The sequence below is a fragment of the Tachyglossus aculeatus genome, chromosome X5 (assembly GCF_015852505.1).
Source record: "Tachyglossus aculeatus isolate mTacAcu1 chromosome X5, mTacAcu1.pri, whole genome shotgun sequence".
Classification (NCBI taxonomy): Eukaryota; Metazoa; Chordata; class Mammalia; order Monotremata; family Tachyglossidae; genus Tachyglossus; species Tachyglossus aculeatus.
The window spans coordinates 2,783,108-2,806,544 of NC_052097.1; the positions used below are offsets into that span (position 1 = coordinate 2,783,108).

General features: G+C 48.1%; 1 protein-coding gene across 3 annotated transcripts in view; it reads left to right on the forward strand.

Annotated features, from left to right (window-relative positions):
* The window catches only part of CEP135 (centrosomal protein 135), a 46,349-nt gene extending 45,091 nt beyond the window's left edge, over positions 1–1,258 (forward strand). For 2 of the 3 annotated variants that reach the window (XM_038769321.1, XM_038769322.1), the window contains one exon: positions 92–625. The gene's annotated coding sequence lies outside the window, so the exon portion shown is untranslated. Of the gene's footprint in view, positions 1–91; positions 626–1,182 lie in introns of those variants that run through there. The other variant, XR_005456524.1, reaches the window with a different exon arrangement.
* Positions 1,259–23,437: the final 22,179 nt, after the last annotated feature.

Here is a 23,437-nt window from a genome sequence, read left to right on the forward strand (position 1 = left end):
GTATGACACAACTCAGAAAATTCAGACTTTTGATTCTCTGCCCGAACCTCCATTGAATAATTGCGTTTTCCAATGCTCTTATCGCTCACAGAATTGTGGTCTTCAAGGAACAGGGAAGCTGGACCTTTGATATGACAAAGAATGAACTGATTGGGAAGTACTTATTTCTGAAAATCATGAAGGTTGACACGAATTCTACCTCTTGTCTGAGTTTTCCTCAAATCAGTGACTTGTGTGCCGTTTACGTTTCAAAACTCATATTTGCGTGTGTAAGTTGTTTCATTATCTATGAATGCTCTAAACAGAATGTGTGCTCGGCCAGAATAACTGATTTGAAAAGGTTCGATTAACGTCTGTGTGTTTTCTGTGTCCCCTTAATCAGCGATGGCTCTCCAAATTCTGTTTAAACTGTGAACTTGTAGGATAGCAATATCCCCATTTCACCTTAACCTACATTTCTTTAAGCAACGATATACTTGCTATGCTTTTGTTTTAAAGTGCATTTCCAGTTTACATGCGTGTGTTTATTACCCCTAACTTTAACACATTCGTGAAGAATGGCTGACTTTGATGCTGTGCCATCATCCTTATTATTTTTTTCTAAATAAACTCTGTGAAATTCACAATTGCCTTCACTAATTTGCAGTTTATTGTGGGGCTGTGGCGGCGGGAGGGGGGCCGAATCTGTTCATTCTGTTCTTATACATTAGCCACAGTTTTTGAGTATGTGGTCTTTTGTATTGTAGACTTTTGATATTTCTGATGAGTACGGTAAGAGCTATCTGTAAAAGATATTCAATATTTTCACTCATTGAAAATTCATGAGCCTTTGTTCTCTCAGTTCAAATTTTTTCGAAAATGAATGGGAAGACTTGATCAGAGTACGTCTGCTAACTGTTGTACTCTCTCAAGTGCATAGTACAGTGCTCTGCACATAGTAAGCGCTGAATAAATACCACCGATGATGATGGTCACGATGGAGGTCTTGGCGGAAAGCACTTTAAAATGACAAGCCAGTAAACTCCCTCCTCAGCTCATTGGGAGGACAATTTGCCAAGTACGGTCTGTGGCTTCAAAAACAAGAATCCTTTTTTTTTATTTTCCCAAAACATCTTCAGTCGGTTAAGCTTTCCATTCTGTGTTTTATTGAAGCCTGACGTTCGATGTTTCTTTCATCTGTAGTCCGTGGCAGGAACTGCTGGGTGTGGTTGTGGAGTGGCGGATTTCTCCAGCTGCTTTTGCTGTGATTTGTCTCCAGACAGCTCATTTCCATAGTAGAAGATGAGCATTAAAGGGTCTTAATTTGTACTGGCCCCGACAAGCTTAAAAAAGGCACCCTCACCTTCACAGAAGTACAATTCCTTCCACATTTTAAATGATAATAAAGAATAACAACTGTGGTATTTGTTAAGCGTTTACTCTGTGTGGGGCAGTGTTCTAAACACTGGGGTGAATACAGGCAAATTGGGTCGGATCCCTGTCCCAGAAGGGGCTAACAGTCTTAATCCCCATTTTACAGATGAGATAACAGAGGCCCAGAGAAGCAAAGTGACTTGCCCGAGGCCACACAGCAGACAGGTGGCAGAGGTGGGACTAGAACCCAGGTCCTTCAGACTCCCAGGCCCGAGGCTCTCTCCACTAAGACCATGATTTTAAACGCATTTTTCATCTTAAAGGAGAGGGGCCGGATTTTCAGGTAATGGGGATCCTGGAATCAGGCAGCACGGACCCAGCCAGCTTTCTGGTTGCCGCCAAACAGCGCAAACCGTGTGTGTGGATTAAGTTCGGCCCAGGCCTTGTTGTCAGCAGATTGGGAGGTCCGCTCCGTCGGCTCAAGCGAGCCGGTCGGTCGGAACTCCTTTCCCCATAGGGACGATGTCATAAATGAGGAAGTGGTTCCTGAATCGGGGCCAGACACCCCCTTTTTTTTTCCCCAAATGATCCAGAATCGTGACCCCCCGGTCGATTATAGATGAGCGATATAGCCACATTAATGTCTGGGGGGGGGGGTTATGGTATTTATTAAGCGCTTCCCATGTGTCATCAATTAGGGTAGGTATACAGCTGATTCATTCATTCATTCAATCAATCGTATTTATTGAGCACTTACTGTGTGCAGAGCACTGTACTAAGCACTTGGGAAGTACAAGTTGGCAACATATAGAGACTGTCCCTACCCAACAGTGGGCTCACGGTCTAGAAGGGGGAGACAGACAACAAAACAAAGCATATTAGCAAAATAAATAGAATAAATATGTACAAGTGAGCTGATGAGATCAGACCCAATCCTGGGCCAGCTGGGGGCTCACAGATCAAGTGAGAAAGAGGGTGGGAATCATCTGTCCCCCCCTCCTCCCCTTACCTCCTTCCCCTCCCCACGGCACCTGTATATATGTATATATGTTTGTACATATTTATTACTCTATTTTATTTGAACATATTCTATTTATTTTATTTTGTTAATATTCTTCTTCAATCGTATTTATTGAGCGCTTACTATGTGCAGAGCACTGTACTAAGCTCTTGGGAAGTACAAGTTGGCAACATATAGAGACGGTCCCTACCCAACAGTGGGCTCACAGTCTAGAAGGGGGAGACAGAGAACAAAACATATTAACAAAATAAAATAGAGTAAATATGTACAAATAAAATAGAGTAATATTTGAAGACCTTGAAGACTAATTGAATAATATTTGTAATATTATTATTAATATTATTACAATATTATTTTTGTAATATTGAGTAATATTTGAAGACTACTTGAAGACCTAACTAAAACACACAGAGGTCTTATGTTTTGCTTTGTTCTCTGTCTCCCCCTTCTAGACTGTGAGCCCGCTGTTGGGTAGGGACCGTCTCTCTATGTTGCCAACTTGTACTTCCCAAGCGCTTAGTACAGTGCTCTGCACACAGTAAGCGCTCAATAAATGATTGAATGAATGAATGAATGAATTTTACCAATTAGGGAACTGAAGCCCAGAAAGATCTGCCCAAGGTCACAAGGCAGGGCTAGGATTAGAACCCAGGTCTCCCGACTCTCCATCCCATGCTCTTTCCAGTAGGTCACACTGTCTCTCAATACTCATATCTAGTCAAAGAGGTTCCACAATAGAGCAACTGACTTTGTTTTAAGGGTACTAAGCGCTCACTGTGTGCCCAGCACGATACTAAGAGCTGGGGTACAAACAAAATAATTAGGTTAGAATAATCTGCATATGTTTGTACGTATTTATTACTCTATTTATTTTACTTGTACATATTTATTCTATTTATTTTATTTTGTTAATATATTTTGTTTTGTTGTCTGTCTCCCCCTTCTAGACTGTGAGCCCGCTGTTGGGTAGGGACCGTCTCTATATGTTCCCCCTCCTCCCCCCTTCCTCCCCACAGCACTTGTATATATGTATATATGTTTGTACGTATTTATTACTCTATTTATTTTTTTATTTTACTTGTACATATTTATTCTATTTATTTTATTTTGTTAATATGTTTTGTTGTCTGTCCTCCCCTTCTAGACTGTGAGCCTACTGTTGGGTAGGTGTGTTGCCAACTTGTACTTCCCAAGTGCTTAGTACAGTGCTCTGCACACAGTAAGCGCTCAATAAATACGATTGAATGAATGAATGAATAATAATAATAATAATAATGGTATGTAAGCGCTTACTATGCACTAAGCACTGTTCTAAGCACTAGGGGGAATACAAGGTGATCAGGTTGTCCCACGTGGGGCTCACAGTCTTCATCCCCATTTTACAGATGAGGGAGCTGAGGCCCAGAGAAATGAAGTGACTTGCCCAAGGTCACACAGCTGACAAGTGGCGGAGGCGAAATCAGAACCCACGACCTCTGACTCCCAAGCCCAGGCTCTTTCCACTGAGCCACGCTGCTTCTCGGCGCTCGGAGTCGAAGTCAGAAGAGGGAGGCTTTTCAATCCTCATTTTGCACGAGGTAGGTGAAGTGACTTGTCCGTGGGTGGTGTTACTTAGGATGACTTTGGGGCGCTTTTGCTGAGGAGAATGGATCATGTCACTGGGCCCTCTGGCAGTTGGTTTCCGCAATAAAATCCGGGTCTCCCCCTGCCCCTACCTCCGGAATCGCTTACTGCTGCTGAGGATCCCACTAAAGGGGATCCTGAAGTCCTCCTGCTCCCTTCCAAAGGTGGGAACCTGGCCCAAAGGCCGAGAGAGAGATCATTTGTACATATTTATTACTCTTTATTTTATTTGTACGTATTTACTATATTTATTTTATTAATGTTGTGTATATATAGCTATAATTCTATTTATTCTGATGGTATTGACACCTATCTGTTTTGGTTTTTTGTCTGTCTTCCCCCTTCTAGACTGTGAGCCCATTGTTGGGTAGGGACCGTCTCTATGCCAATTTGTACTTCCCAAGCGCTTAGTACAGTGCTCTGCACACAGTAAGCGCTCAATAAATACGATTGAATGAATGACAGGCATCCAGTAGACAGGTGGCAGGGGCAGGCTCCCAGACTGAGCCCCCTTTTTCCTCCTCCCCATCACCCTACCTCCTTCCCCTCCCCACAGCACTGGTGTATATTTGTACATATTTATTATTCTATTTATTTTACTTGTACATATTAACCCTCTATTTTATTAATGCTGTGCATAGAGCTATACTTCTATTTATTCTGACGGTTTTGACACCCATCTCACTGGTGTATATTTGTACATATTTATTATTCTATTTATTTTACTTGTACATATTAACCCTCTATTTTATTAATGCTGTGCATGGAGCTATAATTCTATTTATTCCGACGGTTTTGACACCCGTCTACCTGTTTTGTTTTGTCGTCTCTACATGTTGCCGACTTGTATTTTCCAAGCGCTTAGTCCAGTGCTCTGCACACAGTAAGCGCTCAATAAATACGATTGAATGAATGATTAGAACCCAGGTCTTCCGCGTCCCAGACCCAGCTGCTTCTCATCCCTGGCCCGTTTCCAGCCTTTACTTGGTTGGAGGTAAAATAAACGTGACAATTTTCCCCCCGTGACTCCACCAGCTGATCAGGTAACTCCCCACCCCCAAGCCTCTCCTATTCCACCCCTTTTCCTCCCTTTCAACTTTTCCCACCTTCCCCAGTCTCCCTCCCAAATCCTGGCCCTTAGTTGTTTTTTTTTTAAAATAGTATTTAAGTGCTTATTATGCTCCAGACACTGAACTAAGCGCTGCGATAGATGCAGACTAGATACAAGCTCTAGACTGTAAGTTTGTCGTAGTTAGGGAATGTGTCTGTTTATTGTTGTAGTGTCCTTTCCCAGGTGCTCAGTACAGTGTTCCGCACCCAGTAAGCGCTCAATAAATACCGTCGACACACCTGGCAGATACACACACACACACAGAGAAGCAGCGTGGCTCAGTGGCAAGAGCCCGGGCTTGGAACTCAGAGGTGGTGGGTTCTAATCCCGCCCCCACCACTTGTCAGGTGGGTGACTTCGGACAAGTCACTTGTCTTCTCTGGGCCTCAGTTCCCTCGTCTGTAAAATGGGGATGAAGACTGTGAGCCCCACGTGGGACAACCTGATCACCTTGTATGCCCCGCCCCCCCAGCTCTTGTAATAATAACAATAGTAACGATGGCATTTATTAAGCGCTTACTATGTGCAGAGCGCTGTTCTAAGCGCTGGGGAGGTTACAAGGTGATCAGGTTGTCCCACGGGGGGGGGCTCACAGTCTTCATCCCCATTTTCCAGTTGAGGTAACTGAGGCACAGAGAAGTTGAGAAGCATAGTGGCTCATTGGAAAGAGCCCGGGCTTTGGAGTCAGAGGTTATGGGTTCAAATGCCGGCTACGCCAATTGTCAGCTGTGTGACTTTGGGCAAGTCACTTAGCTTCTCTGGGCCTCGGTTACCTCATCTGTCAAATGGGGATTAAGACTGTGAGCCCCACGTGGGACAACCTGATCACCTTGTAACCTCCCCAGCGCTTAGAACAGTGCTTTGCATATAGTAAGCGCTTAATAAATGCTATTATTATTATTATTATGATTAAGTGACGTGCCCAAAGTCACCCAGCTGACAAGGGGGTGGGGGGGCGGCTGGGATTAGAACCCACGACCTCTGACTCCCAAACCCGGGCTCTTTCCACTGAGCCACGCTGCTTCCTTGGCGCAGTGCTTGGCACCTAGTAAGCGGTTAAGAAATGTCGTCCTTATTGATGCTGATGATGTTGATGATGATTTTTAGCGGCGGGGGGTCAGAGGCCCGGGGCTTTGGGGGGAGGGGGGCGGTCCTGGGGGCGGGGTCACGTGCCGCTGCCGTCGGGGTCCGGAGCGGTGGCGGTGGCGGTGGCGACGGGCACGGCGGGCACAGCAGGCCGGGCACAGCGGGCCCGGCCCGGCCCAGCCCCGCAGGACCCAGGTAAGCGCGGCCCCCCGCACCCCAGAGCGCGGGATGGGCACCCCCCCTCCCCCCACGGCGGGGGGCTTTGTTCCCTCCGCCCCCCGAGCAGGGCCGGAGACAAAGCCCCCACCCCCAGGCCGGGCCTTCCCCCCCCCCCATCCAGCCCCTACCCCATTCCCCCATCCCCCCCACCGCCTCCCCATCTCCCATTCCCCCATCCCCTCCTCTCCTCCTCATTTCCCCCATCCCCTCACCTTGTATCCTCCCCAGCGCTTAGAACAGTGCTTTGCACATAGTAAGCGCTTAACAAATACCAAAATTATTATTATTATTACCCATCCCCCTCCCCATCCCCCTTCTCATCTATCTCCCCCACCCCAGCCGCCATCCCCTCCTCATTCCCCCCACCTCCTCCCCACCCCCTCCCCAATCTCCCCCCCACCCCCTCCCCAATCTCTCCCCCACCCCCTCCCCAATCTCTCCCCCACCCCCTCCCCAATCTCTCCCCCACCCCCTCCCCAATCTCTCCCCCCACCCCCTCCCCAATCTCTCCCCCCACCCCCCTCCCCAATCTCTCCCCCCATCCCCTCCCCAATCTCTCCCCCCATCCCCTCCCCAATCTCTCCCCCATCCCCTCCCCAATCTCTCCCCCACCCCCCCCACAATCTCCCCCCATCCCCTCCCCAGTTATCTCTCCCTTCCCCTCCCCCCGCCCCGGGCGGGAAGGGGTGCGGGGTCCCGTTCATCCCGGGAACAATGACAATGAGGGCCCTGGACCCCGAGGGCCCACCCACCCCAGCCTCCCGGAGCCGCGTTAAGCCGACCGCCAAACCGAGCTCCTCTTCGGGGCGCGTTGCGCAGAGTCGTGTTGTGCGAGGCCGGGGGGGAGGGTTTCGTCGGTCGGTCCATCAGGCGCACTTACTGAGCGCCCACGGGGCGCAGAGCACCCTACTGACCGCCCGCCGGGGCTCCCCTTCTCCCCAAGCCGGTCCTTTTCTTAATGATGGGGAGAGGTTGGGGGGGCCTTCATTCGGTTTGGAGGCGGGGGTCTCGCTGCTGGGAGAATTTTACCTTTATCATAATAAAGAGAAGACCCCCACCCCCCACCCCGGTTTAAGGTTTTAGGGGTCGGTCCCCCTAATCCGGTCGTTTTCCTAATGATGGGGGTGGGGGTCCCTTTGAAGGAGGAATTTTTTCCTCCTGTATTTACTTTTATTATAATAAAGAGAAGCCCCCCCACCCCAGTTTAAGGCCTTAGTGGTCGGGAGACCCTTTAAGACAAGGCCCGTGTTAAGAGGGAAAGAAGAGAACGGCCGAGCTCATTATGGGCGGGGAATGTGTCTGCTATTTAATACTAATAATGATGGTATTAAGCCCTTACCATGTGCCAAGCACTGTTCTAAGCGCTATTTCTGTTGTAGTCTCCCAAGCCCTTAGTACAGTAAGCAGTTACACCCAGTTGAAGGTTTTAGGAGTCGGAAGACCTTTTAAGGCGTGGCCTGTATTGAGGGCAAGAATAATAATAATAATAACAATAACAATGATGGTATTTGTTAGCATTTACTATGTGCCAGGCACTGTTCTAAGCACAGGGTGGTTACAAGCAAATCGTGTTGGGCACAGACCCTGTCGCACGTGGAGCGCACAATCTCCATCCCCATTTTCCACATAAGGGAACTGAGGCCCAGAGAAGTGAAGCGACTTTCCCAAGGTCACACGGCAGACAAGTGGCAGAGCCAGGATTAGTACCCATGACCTCCTGACTCCGAGGCGCGTGTTCTAGCCACCTCGCCATGCTGCTTCTCAAGAAGGAAACGACCGAGCTCGTTATGGGCAGGGAATGTGTCCGCTTGTTCTGTAGTACTCTTCCCAAACCTGTAGTAATAATAATAATGATGGCATTAAGTAAGCGCTTACTATGTGCAAAGCACTGTTCTAAGCGCTGGAGAGGTTACAAGGTGATCAGCTTGTCCCACGCGGGGCTCACAGTCTTCATCCCCATTTTACAGATGAGGTAACTGAGGCACAGAGAAGCTAAGTGACTTGCCCAGAGTCACACAGCTGACAATTGGCAGAGTGGGGTTTGAACCCATGACCTCCGACTCAAAGTCCGTGCTCTTTTCCACTGAGCCACGCTGCACAGTGTTCTGCACTTAGTAATAATAATACTAATAATAATAGCATTTATTAAGCACTTACTATGTACAAAGCACTGTACTAAGTTCTGGGGAGGTTACCAGGTGATCAGGTTGTCCCACGGGGGGCTCACAGTCTTAATCCCCATTTTATAGATGAGGTAAATGAGACCCGGAGAAGTCTTGGGTCCGGGGACCACCTTGGCTTTCATCGATGGTCCCCTTGGGTCCGGGGACCATCGATGAAAGCTTTCTCCAGATGGTCATAAAATATACCTTCCCTTCATAGCACCAGAGTTTGACTTATCACTCAGAGTCTGCCTTACCCAAGGAATAATAATAATAATAATTTTAGTATCTGTTAAGCGCTTACTATGTGCCAGGCACTGTACTAAGTGCTGGGGTGGTTAGAAGCAAACCAGGTTGGAAACAGTCCCTGTCCCTTGTGGGTAAATGAGGCCCAGAGGAGGCAGAACTTTTTCTTCATAGGAAATGACATCAGTTCCCCAAGGGAGTAATCACTGGAAATTCAGAAGGGACCATCCCCAATTCTAGGGAGCAGGCAAACAGAAAAAATTAAGGAAAAATAAATCGCCAACAGAACCAATCTCCTCCACCAGAAGTTGGGTTTTAAGGCGGAGAAGCTTCAGTGAAATCTAATATGGTGGGCTCCAAAAAAGGGCCAGGAACCAAAACTCTCAGAGGACCTTAGAAGCCCAGGCTTCCCTTTCCAGTGTCTAATAATAATATTAATAATAATGGCATTTATTAAGCGCTTACTATGTACAAAGCACTGTTCTAAGCGCTAGGGAGGAGACTCTAAGCATGTTGTGGGCAGGGAATGTGTCTGTTACCTTGTTGGATTGTACTCTCCTAAGCACTTAGTGTAGCGTTCTGTGTACGGTAAGCGCTTGATAAATACGATTGACTGACTGATGTGACTTGCCCAAGGTCACCCAACAGACAAGTGGTGGAGCTGAGATTAGAACCCATGACCTTCTGATGCTCGGGCTCTTAAAACCAGCCCCAAGCGCCAGGTGTGAAAGTCCTTCCCTCGCCATCTGTTTTTCAAAACCCTCAGCCCCACCATCATTCAAACCACCTGCCTCACGTGGATTCTCCTTTGGGGAAATGGGGGTTTTCTGGGCAATCAATCAATCATTGGTATTTAATGTGCACTTACTGCGTGCAGAGCACTGTACTAAGCGCTTAGGAGAGTACAGTACAACAGCATTGGTAGACACATTCCCTGCTCACAACGAGCTCACGGTCTAGACTAGGGGGAGGCAGTTAAGAGAAATCTATAGATTAAAAGAGAAATCTATAAATTACGGATATGTTCATAAGGTCCGGGCAGCCTGGTTTTGTGTCCCCTTCCTCCACCATGGGCTCCAATGCGTCCAGAACCGCCGCCCCCCGGGAGAGGGTATGAGGGGGGACCCTCCCCAAATCCCAGCTGGGCCCTGGCAACAGGTAGGTAGGTGACTTACCAACGGCTGCGTTTCTTGGCCCAAGATCTGCCATTCATTCATTCATTCAATCGTATTTATTGAGCTCATACTGTGTGCAGAGCACTGTACTAAGCGCTTGGGAAGTACAAGTTGGCAACATAAAGAGACGGTCCCTACCCAACAGCGGGCTCGCCTGGCCTGAGGAGCGGCATCCAACCTGCCTTTGGCCCCGGGGCTTTCAAAGATCAGGCCGTCCAGCCAACGGTGCACCGGTCCGTGGAGTACTCGCCTCCTCAACTCTCCCAACCGCATAGTACAATGTCTGGTGCTCAGTACATGTCATCAACGGATTGAGTCATTTTGGAATTTTCCACCGTGCCACTTAAGCCCCTCTTGAAGGTAGTGGGGAGGAGCAGAGGGAGAATTTATTTATTCATTCAATCGTATTTAATAATAATAATAATAATAATGATGGCATTTATTCATTCACTCATTCATTCATTCGGTCATATTTATTGAGCGCTTACTGTTTGCAGAGCACTGGACTAAGAGCTTGGGAAGTACAAGTTGGCAACATATAAAGACGGTCCCTACCCAACGACGGGCTCACAGTCTAGAAGGGGGAGACAGACAATAAAACATGTGGCCAGGTGTCAAGTCATCAGAATAAATAGAAGTAAAGCTAGATGCACATCATTAACAAAATAAATAGAATAGTAAATATGTACAAGTAAAATAAATAGAGTAATAACTCTGTACAAACATATATACAGGTGCTGTGGGGAGGGGACAGAGGTAGGGCAGGGGGGATGGGGATGGGGAGAGGAAAAAGGGGGCTCAGTGTGGGAAGGCCTCCTGGAGGAGGTGAGCTCTCAGTAGGGCTTTGAAGGGAGGAAGAGAGCTAGCTTGGCGCATTTAAGCTATTTATTAAGCACATTTATTAAGTGCCTACTATGTGCAAATCACTGTTTTAAGTACGGGGGAAATTACAAGGTGATCAGATTGTCCCACGGAGGGGCTCACAGTCTTAATCCCCATTTTACAGATGAGGTCACTGAGGCCTAGAGAAGTGAAGTGACTTGCCCAAAGTCACACAGCTGACCACTGGCGGAGTCAGGATTTGAACCCCTGACCTCTGACTCCAAAGCCTGAGCTCTTTCCACCGAGCCACGCTGCTTCACTGACCGATTGACTCAATTTGGAATTTTCTACCGTGCCACTTAAACCCCTCTTGAAGGTAGTGGGGAGGAGCAGCGGGACAATTTATTTATTCATTCAATCGTATTGATTGAGCGCTTACTGTGTGCAGAGCACTGTACTGAGTGCTTGGGTTAGTACAATATAAAAATAGACACATCCCACAACAAATGCCCACTTGGTATGGGACACTCTACCAGACCATTGTTCCCTCTAGACTGTAAGCTTATCGTGGACAGGAAACGTATCAACCAATTCTGTTGTATTGCACTTTCCCAAGCACTTAGTATAGTGCCCTGCACATAATAAGCACTCAGTAAATACCATTTTAATTTTTAATGGTATTCGTTAAGCACTTACTATTTGCCAGGCACTATACTAAGACTGTGAGCCCACTCTTCTGGACTGTGAGCCCACTGTTGGGTAGGGACTGTCTCTATATGTTGCCACCTTGTACTTCCCAAGCGCTTAGTACAGTGCTCTGCACACAGTAAGCGCTCAATAAATACGATTGAATGAATGAATACCGGGGTAGATACAAGCTGATCAGTTTAGACACAGCCCACGTCAATTTGGGGCTCACAGTTTTCATCCCCTTTTGACAGAGTTGAGGTACCTGCGCACAGAGAAGTAAAGTGACTAGCCCCAAGTCACACAGAAGACAAGCGGTGGAGCCAGGATTAGAACTCAGGGCCTTCCGACTCCCAGGCCCTTGCTCTAATAATAATAATAATGTTGGTATTTGTTAAGCGCTTACTATGTGCCAAGCACTGTTCTAAGCGCTGGGGAGGTTACAGGGTGATCAGGTTGTCCCACGGGGGGCTTGCAGTCTTAATCCCCATTTTACAGATGAGGTAACTGAGGCCCAGAGAAGCGAAGTGACTTGCCCGACGTCACACAGCTGACAAGTGGCAGAGCCAGAATTTGAACCCATGACCTCTGACTCCAAAGCCCGGGCTCTTTCCACCGAGCCACGCTGCTTCTCTAGCCACTGGGCCGTGCTGCTTCACCACTGATGGGTTGATTGGACACATCCCCTTCCCACAAGGAGCTTACACTCGCTAATGGGGGATGCCAGAGAAGCAGCGTGGCTCAGTGGAAAGAGCCCGGGCTTTGGAGTCAGAGGTCATGGGTTCAAATTCCGGCTCCGCCAGCTGTCAGCTGTGTGGCTTTGGGCAAGTCACTTAACTTATCTGTGCCTCAGTGACCTCATCTGTAAAATTGGGGATGAAGACTGTGAGCCCCCCGTGAGACAACCAGATCACCTTGTAACCTCCCCAGTGCTTAGAAAAGTGCTTTGCACATAGTAAGCACTTAATAAATGCCATTATTAATATTATTATTATTATGTCAGGATGTCTTTGGGGTTTGAGTCATGGGATGGGGCTTTGCCAGCTTGGAAGGAGAGGATTTCGCCCGGAGTCTCGGCCAATCGCCTGGCATCAGACCATCCCAGGGGGGGTCCAGGATTCACAGTGGGCACAGTGGCCACTCCGCCGCTGGCCTCCCACCCCTCTTTACCGGCTTCGGCCTCCTCGCTCCGTAGTCCTGATTAACCGGTTCAGGGATTACGGATGGGTTCTCGATTGCTTAACCGCGTGTTTGGAGAGAACCGTGAGCAGCATTTGAAAAGTTGTCGCCATGCTAACGTCGCCCAGAGGGGAGGGAATGTTTCTGGTTATTGTTATACTGCCTTCTCCCAGGGGTTTAGTACAGTGCTTTGCGCATAGTAAGCACTCGGTAAATATGATTGAATGAATGAACGAATGAAAGGGCGAGGGTCTCTGGGAGTCAGGAGAGCCGCTTCTTGTCTCAGCCAGCTCTGCATCTGCCGGCTTTGGGACATGGGGGGTGGGCAAGACAATAATAATTATATTAATAATAATTACGGTATTTAAGTGCCCAGGCACTGTACTAAGCGCTGGACTTAACCTGTTGGACCCCAGTTCCTCACGGTAAAATGCACCCGATAGACTCCCGGTACAGGCCTGGTACATATCATTGAGTGCCCAGTACAGCGCCATGCGTGCAAAAGGCACTCAGTTCAGTGCCCTGCACGTGGTCAGCATCTAGGACAGAGCTCTGCAAGCATTAGATGGCCGGTACAGTGCCCTGTTTGTTCATCGTCTTATGATACTTGATAAGCGCTTACTCTGTGTCAAGCTCTGTTCTAAACGCTGGGTTAGGTACGAGTCAGGTTGGACACAGTCCCTGTCTCGTATGGGGCTCACAGTCTTAAGTAGGAGGGAAAACAGGCATTGAATCCCCATTTTACAGTTGAGGAAACTGAGGCACAGAGAAGTGAAAGGACTTTGCCAGCCAGCAAGCAATTGGCAGAGCCGGGTTTAAAACCCAGGTCCTCCAACTCCCAGGGCTGCGATTCATTCGTTCAATCATATTTATTGAGCGCTTACCGTGTGCAGAGCACTGTACTAAGCGCTTGGGAAGTACAAGTCGGCAACATATAGAGACGGTCCCTACCCAACAGCGGGCTCACAGTCTAGAAGGGGGAGACAGACAACAAAACAAAACTAGCCCCTGCACACAGAAGGCATTCTGCTCCATGGCTGGCCCTGCGGGGTGATGGGATTGGTACGGTAACGTATCCGTGCCTCAGTTTCCTCCCCTGTAAAATGGGGATTCAATCCCTTCTCTTCCTCCTACGTAGACCGTGAGCCCCATGTGAGACAGGGGCCCTGTCCGACCTGACAATCTTGTATTCACCCCAGCGCTTAGCGCGGAGTAAGCGCTTAACAAATACCACAGCTAGTATGACTGTGGCAGAGAAGCAGCGAATCCCCAAATGGCTCTTAGACGGATGATGAAAGGGAGAACGTCTCTGCCATTTATCCCCGGAACCGGGCCTGCAACGTTGCCAGCTTTAAAATCGATTTGGCCCTTTAGTACAATTACTTTCCCGCCGCCCTGGGAGATGATTGGCATTTCCTCTTGAAGGGGAGAGGGGGGCATCAGTGGGCCCCGGGTTGACTTGGGCGTCGATTCATTCATTCGTTCAGTCGTATTTATTGAGCGCTTACCGTGTGCAGAGCACTACCCTAAGTGCTTGGGAGAATACGTCATAACAATAAAGACACATTCCCTTCCCAAAAGGATCTTCCCACCGCCCCCAAGTCCATGGAGACGGAACAAAGAACCGGACCAGGCCTCTGCCCTGGGAGAGGGGCCAGGGCCACTGGGGAGGCGCCGTCTACTACAGAGGAAATGGTTTAGTGCCTGGCCCAAGGGGCAGCTGAGGGCACTGGAGGAAAGCGGAGGGTCTCTTAGGGAGAGGGTAATCTGGAGAGGGATGTGGGAGGGAGGAAAGAGGCCCATTTGGGCAGAGAGACGGGTGGTGGGAGGACCCACAGAAGGAAGAGAAATACATCATTTGCAAAGCAGGGGCAGGGTTGTCTCGTGGCAAGAATATGGAGTCTGGAAGTCTGGGAGCGGGGAGGCTGAGGGGATCCCTCCCAGTCCCAAGGCACTTATGTCCATATCTGGAATTTATTTCTCCTCACGTCCCTCTCCCCCTCTAGACTGTAAGCTCACTGTGGGCAGAGAATGTGTCCGTTCATTCATTCATTCAATCGTATTTATTGCTATATTGTACTCTCCCAAGCGCTTAGTACAGTACTCTGCACAAACTAAGCGCTCGATTAAAAAACGATTGAACAATTGAATGAATGGTCTGGCTGTAGAAGGCCACTCCGGGCCTCCATTTTGTCATCTGTAAAACAGGCCAGTAATCCCTGCCTCAGAGAAGGAGAAAATGAGATAATGAAGCGGGAAATTAATCCAATAATCAGTGGGCTTTGGGCAAGTCCCTTCACTTCTCTGTTCCTCAGTTCTTCCATTTGTAAAATGGGGATTAATATTGTGAGCCACTGAACTAACTGTTTTACTATACACATTCCCTACCAACAAGGACCTTACATGTCAAAGGAAAGGGCTTTGGAATACCGAAAGCACCCTACAAAGCATTTAGTACAGTGTTCTGCATCTAGGAGTGTTCTCAATAAATACCATTATTGCTACCACTCTGAAATCAAGGTTCTGCCACCATTATTATTGGGGGCGTCCTCCTCAAGCCAAAGCTTCATATCAATCGCTGGCTGAATCGGGCTTCCATCTCTCCCCTTGTCAAGTTATAAACACTGTCACTGTGGCCCTGCCTTTGTCTCTCTCTCCGGCTCAGGGATGCTTTTTGTTCTGGCCACAGTTGGCACTCAATAAATACAATGGAGAGCCTAAATAATATTAATAATAATAACAACAAAAATGAGGGTTCGCATGTTTTTCTGACCCTCCTCACTGCTTCTCCCCCTGAACGTCAACCAGTGTAGACAAGGGGGTCTCACCTCCCCCAACCTGAGTGTGTTTTCGCTGTGGGGGGTCTTTTATGATATTTATTAAGGGCTTCCTATGTGCTTACTCTCCCCCGTAGACACCCTGTTGGCAATCGGTCATATTTATTGAGCGCTTAACTGTGTGCAGAGCCTTGTACTAAACACTTGGGAGAGTACAATATAAGAGAGTCGGTAGACACATTCCCTGACCACCCTGAGCTTACAATGTAGAGGGGGAGACAAACAATATACATAAATTATGGACATGTATGTAAGTGCTGTGGGGCTGGGGCTGAGGGGGGATGGCATGAATAAAGGGAGCAAATCCAAGTGCAAGTGTGACGGAAAAAGGAGTGGGAGAAGAGGAAATCTGGGCTTAGGGAAGGCCTCCTGGAGGAGATGTGCCTTCAGTAAGACAGGGAATGGTCCGCCAACTGTATTACAATAATAATAATGATGATGGTATTTGTTAAGCGCTTACTATGTGCGAAGCACTGTTCTAAGCGCTGGGGGGATACAAGGTGATCAGGTTGTCCCACGTGGGGCTCACAATCTTAATCCCCATTTTACAGATGAGGTAACTGAGGCCCAGAGAAGTGAAGTGACTTGCCCAAAGTCACCCAACTGACAATTGGCGGAGCCGGAATTTGAACCCATGACCCTTGACTCTAAAGCCCGTGCTCCTTCCACTGAGCCACGCTGCTTCTCTCAAGCACTGAGTACAGTGCTCTGCATACAGTACTCAATAAATGCCATTGCTTGATTAAGTGCCAGACACTGTATTAAGTGCTGGGGTAGGTTGAAGATGATAATCATTCATTCATTCAATGGTATTTATTGAGCGCTTACCGTGGGCAGAGCACTGAACTAAGCGCTTAGGAAGTACAAGTTGGCAACATATAGAGATGGTCCCTACCCAACAGCGGGCTCACAGTCTAGAAGGGGGAGACGAACAACAAAACAAAACATGTGGACAGGTGCCAAGTCATCAGAACAAACAGAATTAAAGCTAGATGCACATCATTAACAAAATAAATAGAATAGTAAATATGTACAAGTAAGGCAATGTCCCATGTGGTCCCTACCCAACAACAGGCTCACAGTCTAGAAGGGGGAAACAGACAACAAAACATGTGGACAGGTGTCAAGTCATCAGAACAAATAGAATTAAAGCTAGATGCACATCATTAACAGAATAAATAGAATAGTAAATATGGACAAGTAAGGCAATGTCCCATGTGGTCCCTACCCAACAACAGGCTCACAGTCTAGAATGGGGAAGTGGACAACAAAACAAAACATGTGGACAGGTGTCAAGTCGTCAGAACAAATAGAATTAAAGCTAGATGCACATCATTAACAGAATAAATAGAATAGTAAATATGTACAAATAAGGCAATGTCCCACATGGGGCTCACAGTCTAAGTAAGAAGGTTGGATCAAGGATCAGCCGTATTCGGTCTCCCATGTTTCTACTAGGCCACGCTATACAATCAATCGTATTTATTGAGCGCTTACTGTTTTTAGAGCACTGTACTAAGCGCTTGGGAAGTACAAGTTGGCAACATATGACAAATAACCAGATGATGCAATTATGTACTCTCCCTAGCACTTAGTACAGTGCTCTGCATATAGTGAGTGCTCAATAAATCCCAATGATTGATTGATTAAAGGCAACTTGGGGGCAGGAACCAAAACCCCTTCAGGAGAGGGAGGCGGGATCGTCCCGAGTTGGGAAGACGGCGACTCCAAATCGCCCGGATCAAGTGGTCCCCGCAGCGGTTGGAGACGTGGGCAGAGTCGAGTTTGTACCACTTGTCACGGAGGGTGTCCCCGGCCGTGCCCCTCCGGCCATGCTGGAACAAGCAGCCCCTCCTTCCTTCACAACCCGCCCCTGGATTGGGCAGGCAGCTAACACCACCACCCCAGAAAGATCCCGAAGAAAGTGGGAAGTTCAGGCAGGGAAAGCCGCCCGGAAGCTAGTCTGTTGACACCCCAAGAGTCGGCGGGAGCGTTGATTAGTGCCGAGTTATTAAAAACCAAAAGTGTGAAACCACAGTGCATCGGTGACAATTAAAATTCTTAAAGGCCCGGGGCAAAATACGGCTTCTCAGTAATTAACGCTCCGTTCAGCATCCGATACGCGGTGGAATTGGTTGTGTCTTAATATTGATTTGTTTCCTGCTCCTGGGGCCACTGCTGGTGCCCCCACTGCTATCCAAACCCCCGAGACTCCATTTTTCCCCGAAAACACCCCAGCTAATTTACCACTCTTCCATGCCTTAGGCTCCTAAGCAAGTTGTTTATCCAAAACACCGAGAGGCCGCGTAACCCAAAATGGAGACAGCGGTATTCCTTGAGTGCTTATTATGTGTCAAGCGCTGTTCTAAAAGTTGGGAGGCTTAGTATGAGGCCTAAGGAGGCTTTCCTTAGTGGATAGAGCATGGGCCTGCAAGTCCCATGGTCATGGGTTCTAATCCTGGCTCCGCCCAGTGTCAGCTGTGTGACTTTGGGCAAGTCACTTCACTTCTCTGTGCCTCGGTTCCCTCATCTGTAAAATGGGGATTCAGACTGTGAGCCCCAGCTGGGACAGGGACTGTGTCTAACCCGATTTGCTTAGTACTGGGCCTGGCACATAATAATAATAATGATGGCATTTATTAAGCTCTTACTATGTGCAAACCACCGTTCTAAGCGCTGTGGGGGATACAAGGTGATCAGGTTGTCCCACATGGGGCTCACAGTCTTCACCCCCATTTTACAGATGAGGCAACTGAGGCCCAGAGAATAATAATAATAATGATGGCATTTATTAAGCGCTTACTATGTGCAAAGCACCGTTCTAAGCGCTGTGGGGGATACAAGGTGATCAGGTTGTCCCACATGGGGCTCACAGTCTTCACCCCCATTTTACAGATGAGGCAACTGAGGCCCAGAGAATAATAATAATAATAATAATAATGACGGCATTTATTAAGCGCTTACTATGTGCAAAGCACCATTCTAAGCGCTGTGGGGGATACAAGGTGATCAGGTTGTCCCACGGGGGGTTCACAGTCTTCACCCCCATTTTACAGATGAGGCAACTGAGGCCCAGAGAATAATAATAATAATAATAATAATAATGGCATTTATTAAGCGCTTACTATGTGCAAAGCACCATTCTAAGCGCCGTGCAGGATACAAGGTGATCAGGTTGTCCCACGGGGGGCTCACAGTCCTCACCCCCATTTTCCAGATGAGGCAACTAAGGCCCAGAGAAGTGAAGTGACTTGCCCAAGGTCACCCAGCTGACGATTGGCGAAGCCAGGATTTGAACCCATGACCTCTGACTCCAAAGCCCATGCTCTTTTCCACCGAGCCACGCTGCTTGTCTAACACCTATCCACCCTCTTCTCCTACTCCACTCCGGTTCTCGCTGTCCGCTCCTCCCACCCTCACCTTCTCGGTCGGCCTCATTCTCCGCTCGCGGACCTCCAACCCCAATTTCCCGCCCTTCTTCCCACCTGGAACTCTTCCCCACCACCACCACCCCACTTTCAAAGCCCTCAGAGTCACCAGTTCATAGCTCTCCCCTCCTTCAAGACCCTCCTGGAATCACCCTGTCTCCCGGGATGAGTCTTTCTTCATCATCATCATCATCAATCATATTTATTGAGCGCTTACTTTGTGCAGAGCACTGTACTAAGCGCTTGGGAAGTACAAATTGGCAACATATAGAAACAGTCCCTACCCAACAGTGGGCTCACACTTCATTCATTCAGATGTATTTATTGAGCGCTTACTGTGTGCAGAGCACTGGACTATGCGCTTGGGAAGTCCAAGTTGGTGACATATAGAGACGGTCCCTACCCAACAGCGGGCTCACAGCCTAGAAGGGGCCCTACGACCAATCAATCAATCGTATTTATTGAGCGCTTACTGTTTGCAGAGCACTGTACTAAGCGCTTGGGAAGTACAAATTGGCAACATATAGAGACGGTCCTTACATAGTAAGCGCATAACAAACACCGTTATCGTCATCATCCTCATTGGCTACCCTCAAGGAATGTTGCCGACTTGTACTTCCCAAGCGCTTAGTACAGTGCTCCGCACACAGTAAGCGCTCAATAAATACGATTGATTGATAGGTCACGGGCCTGGGAGTCACAAGGTTTCTGCCATTTGTCTGCTGCATGGGGTTAGGGTACAGGCCTGGGAGTCACAAGCTTTGCTGCCATTTGTCTGCTGCATAGGGAACCGCCAAGCTCTCTCTCTTCCTCCCTTCAAGGCCCTACTGAGAGCTCACCTCCTCCAGGAGGCCTTCCCACACTGAGCCTCTTCCTTCCTCTCCCCCTCCTCCCCTTCTCCATCCCCCCATCTTACCTCTTACCTCCTTCCCTTCCCCACAGTACCTGTATATATGTTTCTACATATTTATCACTCTATTTATTTTACTTGTACATATCTATTCTATTTATTTTATTTTGTTAGTATGGTTGGTTTTGTTCTCTGTCTCCCCCTTTTAGACTGTGAGCCCACTGTTGGGTAGGGACTGTCTCTATATGTTGCCGACTTGTACTTCCCAAGCGCTTAGTACAGTGCTCCGCACACAGTAATTGCTCAATAAATACGATTGATTGATTGATAGGGCACGGGCCTAGGAGTCACAAGCTTTGCTGCCATTTGCCTGCTGCATGGGGTTAGGGTACGGGCCTAGGAGTCACAAGCTTTGCTGCCATTTGTCTGCTGCATAGGGATCCGCCAAGCTAGCTCTCTTCCTTCCTTCAAGGCCCTACTGAGAGCTCACCTCCTCCAGGAGGTCTTCCCAGACTGAGCCACTTCCTTCCTGTCCCCCTCGTCCCCCTCTCCATCCCCCCATTTACATCCTTCCCTTCCCCACAGCACCTGTATATATGTTTCTACATATTTATTACTCTATTTATGTATTCATTTTACTTGTACATATCTATTCTATTTTATTTTGTTAGTATGTTTGGTTTTGTTCTCTGTCTCCCCCTTTTAGACTGTGAACCCACTGTTGGGTAGGGACTGTCTCTATATGTTGCCGACTTGTACTTCCCAAGCGCTTAGTACAGTGCTCTGCGCATAATAAGCGCTCAATAAATACAGTTGATTGATTGGGCACGGGCCTGGGAGTCACAAGGTTTTTGCCATTTGTCTGCTGCATGGGGTTAGGGTACGGGCCTGGGAGTCACAAGCTTTGCTGCCATTTGTCTGCTGCATATGGAACTGCCAAGCTCGCTCTCTTCCTCCCTTCAAGGCCCTACTGAGAGCTCACCTCCTCCAGGAGGCCTTCCCACACTGAGCCTCTTCCTTCCTCTCCCCCTCCTCCCCTTCTCCATCCCCCCATCTTACCTCTTACCTCCTTCCCTTCCCCACAGTACCTGTATATATGTTTCTACATATTTATCACTCTATTTATTTATTTTACTTGTACATATCTATTCTATTTATTTTATTTTGTTAGTATGGTTGGTTTTGTTCTCTGTCTCCCCCTTTTAGACTGTGAGCCCACTGTTGGGTAGGGACTGTCTCTATATGTTGCCAACTTGTACTTCCCAAGTGCTTAGTACAGTGCTCTTCACACAGTAAGCGCTCAATAAATGCCATTGATTGATAGGGCACGGGCCTGGGAGTCACAAGGTTTCTGCCATTTGTCTGCTGCATGGAGTTAGGGTACAGGCCTGGGAGACACAAGCTTTGCTGCCATTTGTCTGCTGCATAGGGAACCGCCAAGCTCTCTCTCTTCCTCCCTTCAAGGCCCTACTGAGAGCTCACCTCCTCCAGGAGGCCTTCCCACACTCAGCCCCTGCCTTCCTCTCCCCCTCGTCCCCCTCTCCATCCCCCCATCTTACCTCCTTCCCTTCCCCACAGCACCTGTATATATGTATATATGTTTCTACATATTCATTACTCTATTTATTTATTTTACTTGGATATATCTTTTCTATTTATTTTATTTTGTTAGTATGGTTGGTTTTGTTCTCTGTCTCCCCCTTTTAGACTGTGAGCCCACTGTTGGGTAGGGACTGTCTCTATATGTTGCCGACTTGTACTTCCCAAGCACTTAGTACAGTGCTCTGCACACAGTAAGTGCTCAATAAATACGATTGATTGATTGATAGGGCACGGGTCTGGGAGTCACAAGCTTTGCTGCCATTTGTCTGCTGCATAGGGTTAGGGCAGGGGCCTGGGAGTCACAAGGTTTGCTGCCATTTGTCTGCTGCATGCGGTTAGGGTACGGGCCTGCGAGTCACAAGCTTTGCTGCCATTTGTCTGCTGCATAGGGATCCGCCAAGCTCGCTCTCTTCCTCCCTTCAAGGCCCTACTGAGAGCTCACCTCCTCCTGAGAGCTCACCTCCTCCAGTAGGCCTTCCCACATTGAGCCCCTTCCTTCCTCTCCCCCTCCTCCCCCTCTCCATCCCCCTCATCTTACCTCCTTCCCTTCCCCACAGCACCTGTATATGTGTATATATGTTTGTACATATTCATTACTCTATCTATTTATTTATTTATTTTACTTGTACATATCTATTCTATTTTATTTTGTTAGTATGGTTGGTTTTGTTCTCTGTCTCCCCCTTTTAGACTGTGAGCTCACTGTTGGGTAGGGACTGTCTCTGTATGTTGCTAACTTGTACTTCCCAAGCGCTTAGTACAGTGCTCCGCACACAGTAAGCGCTGAATAAATCCGACTGATTGATTGATAGGGCACGGGTCTGGGAGTCACAAGGTTTCTGCCATTTGTCTGCTGCATGGGGTTAGGGCACGGGCCTGGGAGTCACAAGCTTTGCTGCCATTTGTCTGCTGCATAGGGATCCTCCAAGCTCTCTCTCTTCCTCCCTTCAAGGCCCTACTGAGAGCTCACCTCCTCCAGGAGGCCTTCCCACACTCAGCCCCTTCCTTCCTCTCCCCCTCCTCCCCCTCTCCATGCCCCCATCTTACCTCCTTTCCTTCCCCACAGCACCTGTATATATGTTTCTACATATTTATTACTCTATCTATTTATTTATTTTACTTGTTCATATCTATTCTATTTATTTTATTTTGTTAGTATGGTTGGTTTTGTTCTCTGTCTCCCCCTTTTAGATTGTGGGCCCGCTTTTGGGGAAGGACTGTCTCTATATGTTGCCGACTTGTACTTCCCAAGCACTTAGTACAGTGCTGTGCACACAGTAAGCGCTCAATAAATCCGATTGATTGATTGATAGGGCACGGGCCTGGGAGTCACAAGGTTTCTGCCATTTGTCTGCTGCATGGGGTTAAGGTACGGGCCTAGGAGTCACAAGCATTGCTGCCATTTGTCTGCTGCATAGGGTTAGGGTACGAGCCTGGGAGTCGCAAGCTTTGTGCCATTTGCCTGCTGCATAGGGATCCGCCAAGCTCGCTCTCTTCCTCCATTCAAGGCCCTACTGAGAGCTCACCTCCTCCAGGAGGCCTTCCCACACTGAGCCTCTTCCTTCCTCTCCCCCTCGTCCCCGCTCCATCCCCCCATCTTACCTCCTTCCCTTCCCCACAGCACCTGTATTTATGTATATATGTTTTTACATATTTATTACTCTATCCATTTATTTATTTTACTTGTACATATCTATTCTATTTACTTTATTTTGTTAGTATATTTGGTTTTGTTCTCTGTCTCCCCCTTTTAGACTGTGAGCCCACTGTTGGGTAGGGACTTGTCTCTATATGTTGCTGACTTGTACTTCCCAAGCGCTTAGTACAGTGCTCCACATACAGTAAGCGCTCAATAAATACGATTGAATGATTGATAGGGCACGGGCCTGGGAGTCACAAGGTTTCTGCCATTTGTCTGCTGCATGGGGTTAGGGTACGGGCCTGGGAGTCACAAGCTTTGCTGCCATTTGTCTGCTGCATAGGGATCCGCCAAGCTCACTCTCTTCCTCCCTTCAAGGCCCTACTGAGAGCTCACC